Source organism: Suncus etruscus, chromosome 16 (genome assembly GCF_024139225.1).
Source record: "Suncus etruscus isolate mSunEtr1 chromosome 16, mSunEtr1.pri.cur, whole genome shotgun sequence".
In the NCBI taxonomy this organism is placed as follows: domain Eukaryota; kingdom Metazoa; phylum Chordata; class Mammalia; order Eulipotyphla; family Soricidae; genus Suncus; species Suncus etruscus.
Window position 1 is genome coordinate 36423129 of NC_064863.1, and position 8674 is coordinate 36431802.

General features: G+C 37.7%; 1 non-coding gene across 1 annotated transcript; it reads right to left on the reverse strand.

Moving 5' to 3' along the window:
* Window positions 1–2916: 2916 nt before the first annotated feature.
* On the reverse strand, window positions 2917–3049 carry LOC126033285 (small nucleolar RNA SNORA51). The gene has a single exon (XR_007504393.1). It is a non-coding gene; the product is annotated as a small nucleolar RNA SNORA51 (small nucleolar RNA).
* Between the last annotated feature and the right edge of the window lie 5625 nt (window positions 3050–8674).

An 8674-nucleotide genomic window follows, 5' to 3' on the forward strand; every position in this document is an offset into this window, starting at 1 on the left:
ATGAGTTTTGATCTGATTCATGAAGTTTCTATCATATTGGGAAAACCTTATAAGAATGTTAGGATTTTCCTAGTTGAATGACTTAGGATGATTCATCAGTGTGTGGTGGTCTTATATCAAGTGGAAGATTCGTTCAATTTTTCCTATAAAATTGTATTACATTATTTAAATATCACATTTATTCTTGTTAGTATTTCCAGATATCCAGGATTGTCCCATCACTTAAAGACTTTCACATGAGACCTCTCTGACTCTACCCTCTCCCTTTCTCCACCCTCTTCCTATTCCTTTTCACTCCCCTCTTCCTATACCCTCCTCCTTTCTCTTCTTTTCTTTCACTTTTCTCCCTACTCTCCTCTCTCTTTTCCCTCTCTCCTCTCTTCTCCCTTTTTGCCTTTCCTCTCCTTCCCCCCATTTTTTATTTGGATAGAAAAGAAAAAAGAAAAAAAAAAGACTTTCACATGAGAGCGGTCAGGAGGTTGCTAACTGGATAAAATACCTGTCTTGTAAGTGTAAGGTTCTGAGTTCAATCCAAGATGGCATCCAATATGCAAAATGTGATTTTTAGCAACTCTGTTTTTTGTTCCTAATAGTTTTGTCACCAGAAACATTTTTTGACTGCACCAAAGTCAAATGTGTGAAGTACTACAACTGAAAATATGCATGAGCACTTTGGCCAGGAATGTGATCCACCAGGGAGCAAGCAAGCACGACAACCAAGATGGAAAAAAGATCCACAAAGACTGTGTCATATGACAGCATCAAAACTAAGAGAGTCCATTCTGAGTGTGAGTACTGTGACTCACCACAACAAAAAATATATGCGAGCAACAGATCAAGGTGTGTGTATGTGTGTATGTGTGTGTGTGTGTGTGTGTGTGCAAGTGTGTATCCCTAAGTCATTGCATCAATAGAGGAAAAGAAAGCAATTTTTTGCATTGTATGGATGACTTTGTTTTTGTTTTAGGACCATATCTAATAGTGCTCAGATATTACTCCTGACTCTGCACTCAGGAATCACTCCTAGTGGAACTGTATCTAATGTCAGAGATCCCTACTCTGTCTGCCTTACTCACTGTACTATTTTTCTGGCCTTAAGCACAGAAATTTGGGGAGGCACAATTAGTTTATAATAACATGTATTTCTTCTGACTTCTATTTTAATAAAGTTAACTTTTTACATTTACTGATTAGTATTTAGAATTTTTCAATGGAAATATTCTAACATGTGTCTCTTTCATGACTGACAAATACCAGGTTGTCTAGATAATATGATCATATTAAACTTTTCTAATACATGTGATTAATGTGCCACATACAGTTTTCCCTATGTTAGAAACTTGTTGCTAGAACTTCTGAATCTTGATCTATACTTATCTTCAATTTTCCTCTAAATTAAAAAAATATTCCATGTGATATATTAACTTCACTGCAATCAGAAACATTAAACTTTTGATTATTCTGGATTTTATTTTATTCAAAGCTTTACTATTATGTTTCCATTTTCCCCCTATTTATTCCTTATTTTTATCTGTGGAATTAGCACCTGTTTACAATGAGTGCATTATATTTATGCTTAATGCATGGATAAAATCAGATCAGAGTATTTTGAATTTTGAAAGACCATAAAATTTTTTTTCATAACTCCACCCAGAACAATGTTATCTCAAATATTCCTTTTATGGCTTAAATCTCAGAAAAATCAGTAATTTCTGTCTTGTATGAAATAGAAAAAAGAAAACAAACTCCAATTGTTGAAAAGCTCATGTGAGTCAAAGGGTAATCTTTATGAATTCTTTATGATGGTATATAATTAATAATTTGGAAAAATAGATAAAATACATTGACTTTGTATTTTACTGTTTTTAATATTAATGATCATTAGTTTTGTCTTCAGGCTAAAAATTGTGAGTATCTTTATAGCTCTTAAAGTAATATAATTTCTAGATGCTTTGGAATAATCTTGAATAATTTTTTCTGATGCCTATTTTCATTTTGCCCATTTCTTCCTAAAAATGCAGAATCATTATTGAGACAAGAACTTCAGAGGTTAAGTGATCTATGCAATAAGCAGCAAACGTGGCCTTCTCATTATGTCAACAAGCTATACTGTGCTAAGGCTTGTCTACTTGCATTACCATATAGCTTCTTGTTCATTAGCAGCAGAATGAAAATTTGATACATTGACATGGCATTTTTAAGCCAGATTTTTATTCATCCAAACCTCTTAAAAAACTTTTTTTCTTTATTTAAACATCTTGATTACATATATGATTGTGATTAGGTTTCAGTCATGTAAAGAACACCCCCTTCACCAGTGCAACATTCCCACCACCAATGTCCCAGATCTCCCTCCATCCCACCCCACTCCCACCTGTACTCCAGACAGGATTTCCAGTTCCCTAATTCATTCACATGATGATGGTAGTTCTCTGTGTAGTTATTTCTATAACTGCACTCACCACTCTTTGTGGTGAGCTTCATGAAGTGAGCTGAAATTTCCAGACCTCCTCTCATTGTCTCTGAGGATTGTTGCAAAAATGACTTTTATTTTTCTTAAAACTCATAGATGAGTGAGACTATTCTGCATCTCTCTCTCTCCCTCTGACTTATTTCACTCAGCATGATAGATTCCATGTACATCCATTGAATATTTTTTTTCTGAATCAGGTTACTATCATTATTGTAGAGGCTTTCACTGGATTCTGTGCAAATGCTACATTCAGGGATATGAGAGGGTTCTCATAACTTGAACAACTGTAATATTGATACATCCCCTTAGTATAAATAAAGTTATGTGAAAGGCACTCGAAGGGTCAAAACAGACGGGTTTCTGGCTATCAATTCAACTTCACCAACTTCAGTTTTTACTTTTAATTTATCCCCTTTTGTTTTTTATTTATTTTTTTTGTTTTGTTTTGTTCTCCCATTTACAATACAGACCAGGCAAAGGGCCTGGGCTGAGGTGTATATGGGGTGCATTTATGGTACCTCCTCTTTCTATACAGTCAGTGTAAAGAACACAGCCTGTGGTAAGCATTGGGAGGCCTTATCTTTTATATATATAACCCTTCACCAGTGCAACATTCCCATCACCAATATCCCAAGTGTCACTCCTCACCTCATACTGGCCTGTACTCTAGGCAGGCTTTCTACTTTTTACTTTCTACTTTCAATTATCCCCTTTTGAACTCATGGACTAAAATTCTGCTAACCTCATTATGGCAATGTCCCTCACATTTCCTTTTTTTTCTTGCCCACAGACTCCAAGGGTCACATGACTTTCTGCATGTATACTTCCTGTAACTGCCTTCTCTGTTGAGTTCATCTAAAATACCCATCTGTACTCATTATTCTAACCCTAATTTAGTATTCTTGAAGTTATTGGATATTCTATACTTAGTTTCCTATTCACATTTATCACTTCACTGCATTTTGGGGGGTGGGGGAGTAGTCACACTCAACTCTGTGCACAAGGATCACTCCTGTGGGGCTCTGAAAACTATGAGTGCTTCTTTTTTTTTTTCTTTTACATTTACTTTAGTTAATTCACTGTGAATTACATAGGTATTCACAACTGACTTTCAGACATACAAGATTCTGTTACCAGCTAGAAGGGAGTGTAAATTTGGAATTAACTGCTGTTTTGCTTCTGTAATCCTGGTTTTGCTTTAGACATAAAGACTGCCATGACAGACTCAGATATATGGCAGAAAGTATTAGGCCAGAAAAGCCAATGCCAGGAACTTTGAGGGCACATACCAAAACAGTTAAATATACTAGCAACATCTGGGAGCCTGTGGGCAATAAACCTTAACTGAATGCCAAGGTCACGGGCACCCATCACCAGAACCCCTCCTCCACTACTTCAGCTGACGCAGACGCCAAAGAACATATCACAATATACCATTCTAGATATTTAGCCATAAAGAAAACACCCTAGACAACAGCCAATCAACTTTAAGTTTAACTGTGATGGTTTAAAGCCTCTGCAACCCTATTAAAGAAGCCTGACGGATCAGTAAGAGGTTATTGCCTAACAAGGGTGTGAGCCCAGCATACTGGTATTAAACTTCTCCCTCCAATTTTCCTCCTTCCTATGCTGCTGGGTATGGAACTAGGGTTTGCTGCATTCAAGGCAAACTCCTTATGTGCTGTACTTTTGGGCCTGACATTTTAATCAACTTTTAAAAATAACTTGTTTTTCTAAATTAAACAGCCTACTAACATAAACTTCACATTCTGTAAAAACACTCATTTAAGTGTACATTTAATTTGCCTTTTGTGCATACAACAGCACACAATTCAGCCATAGAAAATATTTTTCTCCTGGGCTGGAGTGATAGCACAGCAGGTAAGATGTTTGCCTTGCATGCAGTCAACCCAGGACCAACTTGGGTTTAATCATCGGCATCCCATATGGTCCCCAAGCTTGCCAGGAGCAATTTCTGAGCACAGAGTCAGGAGTAACCCCTGACAGCTGCCAGGTGTGACCCCAAAATACAACAAAAGATAAAATATGTTTCTCTTAAATGCAATCCCTTTACACACTCTGCAATCAATCTACTAACCTTTCTGTATGTGTGCCTATATATCCTTTCCCAAATAATTCATATAATGAAATCATGTAATTTGTGCTTTTGAGGACTTGTATGTTTAATTTTATTGCTATACTCTAATTAACAAAGGGTTTGATATGTAATTAGTTTCTAGTAATAATTTGTTCCAAAGAACAAATCAAGTTATATTAGGAGTTAAGACTAATAAAGCTATGTTGTAACCACAGTGCTTAAATAATTATTTTTAAAAAGACTGAAGGCTGCATTGTCTTGAAGCAAACATAACTTATGTGTAACATTTCAAAAAAGCTCAGATTCACATTTTATTAATAAAGGAATAAGGGGATAAAAAGCAACAAAGCCATGCACAACTTATATTACTATGATCATTATGGTATAAATGTACAAATCTAGAATATTTTACAAAATGTGGACCCAAGTCATCTTGAGAACAATCATTATTTTCTTTTCACTAAAAGTTTGAGGCTATAACACATTTGATCTTTCATGACATGAGAAATTCTGAGGGATTCAATTATTTAAATATTCCCTTCATTACTTAATATACATAATTCTTAGTTATACTATTAAATATTTTCCCCATATAAACAAACATCTAATGAGGGAACCAATGGCATATAGCTTGTTTTGGTCTTTTCATGTCATCTATTTCATGTCATCTAATAGGAATATAAATTGTATACATTTATAAAATTATGAATTATTTTATATTTAGAATGAACCTAGCCTTTCATTTTACTTTTGGCATGAAATGAAATACAATTTGAAATAAAAAAAACTGACCTTTATTTTACCTCCTTTATATACTAAAAAGACAAATCAAACTTCCTTGGATGGGTAGCACACATGGATCTTATGCTGTGTGTGATTTGGGGTGTCCACGTATTAGGTCGGCATGGACAGTGAGTGAGTGAACCGTCCAGTGGAAGGACCCTTGGGTTCTCACTGGATCAGCTTCCTCCTAACCGATGCCTTGATGCTCTGGAGCCGCTGGGGTGTCCAAGGAAGGACAGGAACTCAATAACCCTATGGGAAAGAGAGACCTCGGGTCTCAATATCAGCCAGTATTCGCCTGTAGATGATGATGTCCTTTTTGATTCTCTAGTTCTCTCCTAGACCACTTACTTCCGAGAGGATTTCCTTGAGGGTGGGCCAGGCCATTGTGCTGACTTCTTCGCTCAGCTCTTCATTCCTTTTTGACACTGGTTGCCGGCGTGCTAGGTGGCCTTGATCTTCAATTCTGTCATGTGAAGTTTGATCTCGAGTTAGGAACATCTTTTCTTTTCTGCCCTCAGTTTTTCCTGTAGCTAAAAGGGTTGGTCCTGGGCTTCCTCTCAAAGGTGCAGCTTCGCCTTCAGCTCCCAAATTTCATCCTGGTGTATCTTTTCTAATTTTAAAGAGGTTTCCCCTTTCATTAGATTTGTTATGATTTGTTCTGTTCATCAAACCTTCTCAGCTTTCCAGTTCTTTAGCAATTTCTTCCTCTATTTTTCATTTCAAGTTCCTACCTCTCAGATCCAAGTTCCAGGTGGCTCTTGGGTTCCTCTCCCAGGTTGTTCTCAGTATCCGGAAGAGAAAAGCTGCTCAACCCCTGGTTCAGGTGATATCAACAGCTTCTGCCCACAGTTTGAAGTACTGTTTCAGTAGATGGTTCTCTGCATCATGAAAACATTTTCCAAGAAGGAGCCAAGCCATGAAAATCACTACCATTACCCAAAGGCAAATGGTACAGGTAAACACACAAAGATATAAGTCTTATCTCATACTGTGTAAAATCAGCATCAGAGCATCTCACACGTGTCTCTGAAAAGGCAGAGAGCGCCCTGCAGGGCCTTGATGGCCGAGGAGGGGCCTCCCAGCGCTGCTATGGAGGAGAGAGCAGACCGCAGGGACTGTGCAGAACCCTGGGGTTGGTTCCTTGACCCAGCAATGTGGCCTGGCAACCAATGAATCAGTTGTTGGGGGAAGGGAGGCTAGCCGAATTTTGAGAGTAGATGCCCCCTTTGATGTGGAAGTGAAAGCAGATGGGACCAGAGTAAGAGTATAGGGGTTAAGGATCTTGCCTTGAATGTAGCCAACCCAGATTTGACCCAGGTCTTCACCACTTCTACACATGTTCAAGTATCCCCAGAATTACAGGGACTAAACAGCCTTTTATCTTCAGGCCTCTATATTGAAATGCAGGCCTACCTTAGAATCTCTATTAGTGGGTCTTTTGGGTCTCTAAGCACTGCTTGGGAGTGTCTCCAATAAAGAAATAAAGAAATAATATTTAGGGACCGGAGAGATAGTATGGAGGTAAGGCATTTGCCTTGCATGAAGAAGGACGGTGATTCGAATCCCGGCATCCCATATGGTTCTCTGAGCCTGCCAGGAGCAATTTCTGAGCGTAGAGCCAGGAGTAATCCCTGGGCACTGCTGGGTGTGACCCAAACCCCCCCCCAAATAAAAATAATAATATTTGAACATTAAGGGGTTGGGTTATAACTCAGTGGTAGATCACTCTTGCATGTGTAAAGAGAAGCCCTTGCTTTTATTCCTGGCATTGAAAAAAATTAAAATAAATAAAATTGGGCCTGGAGTGATTGCACAGTGGTAGAGCTTTTTGCCTTGCATTGGCCTACCCAGGAAGGACCTGGGTTCAATCCCTGGCATCCCACATGGTCACCCGAGCCTGCCAGGAACGATTTCTGAGCACAAAGCCAGGAGTAACCCGTAAGCACAGCAGGGTGTGGCCCAAAACCAAAATAAATAAATTTTAAAATAAGATAAATAAAAGTAACTGCCTTTGTAAGACATTCTCTCTCTAACAAAACCCTTAAGGTTGGCATAGTTTCCTGGGATAAACAGTTTTGATTTTTAAGAATCTGATTGAGCACTCAGGAAGGAATAGATAGCAGGGCTAGCAAAAAACATACCCAAGAAAGAATAACATAGAACAGGTTAGGGTCTGATATATAGGAACAACATAGGCAATAATAAAATAGAAAGAAGATGATAAAATAGGAGATTGTCAAGGCAGGAGTACAGATAAACACAGAATAAAGTGTTTACTTTGCAAGGTAAATCCAGTTTTGATCTTTGGCATCCCATATTGTCTCCTTGAACACTGACAATAGTAATTCCTGAGTAAAGAACTAGGAGTAACCCTGACTACCACCAGGTATTGCCCAAACAACAAAACAAAAATGATGGAAAATTGTCATGACCTTACCTAGGCTTAGACTTTAAGGATACCTGCTGATTGGCTATGAAAAACAAACAAAAAACCCAGCCTCTGCTCTTGATGTTTTTGTTGTTTTGGGAATGAATGCCAAGAAATGGTATTGCTAATTGTTGTATGGTAGTTTTATTATTTTTTTTTGAAGAGGGGTATAGTTCTTCATATTGCTTTTCATATAGGCTTAACAAGAAGACTTTACCACCAAAGTAAACAAGGTTCCTTTCTCACCACAACCCCAGCACTGACTGTTTGCAGACTTTATTGTATATACCATTCTCATGGACATGAGATGATACCTCATTGCTAGGATTTGCATTTCCTTAAGTAAGAGAAGCATGAGTGATGATGAGCACTTTTTAATATGTCTTCTTTGACAAAGTGTTCATCTCCTGATTCTATTTGTGAATGGGGTTATTGGATTGTTTTTGTTTGTTTGGCTTTGCCCATACCTGGTGATGCCCAGGTGTTACTCTTTACTCCTAGCTCTGAACACAGGAATTTTCCTGGCAGGTCCTCCAGAGACCATATGGGATGCAGGAGATCAAATTCATGTCAGCCTAGTACAAGGCAAATGCCCCTAATTTCTCTATGATCCTGGATTTTTGTTTTGTGAATGCTTTATAGATTTTGAATATCAACCATTTATCTAATGTATTGTGTGTAAATATTTTCCCCCATTCAGTGGGGTGTCTTTTTATTAGAGTTTGCATTTCTTTTGCTATGCAGAAACTTTTAAATTTTATGTAGTCCCATTTATTTATCTTTTTTGTTGTGTTTGCCACTGTGGTTTTTTTGTTGAAGTCTACTTGCCATCAATTTCCTGAAGAGTTCTTCTGGCATTTTCTTCAATGAATTTTATGGAGTCTGGTTT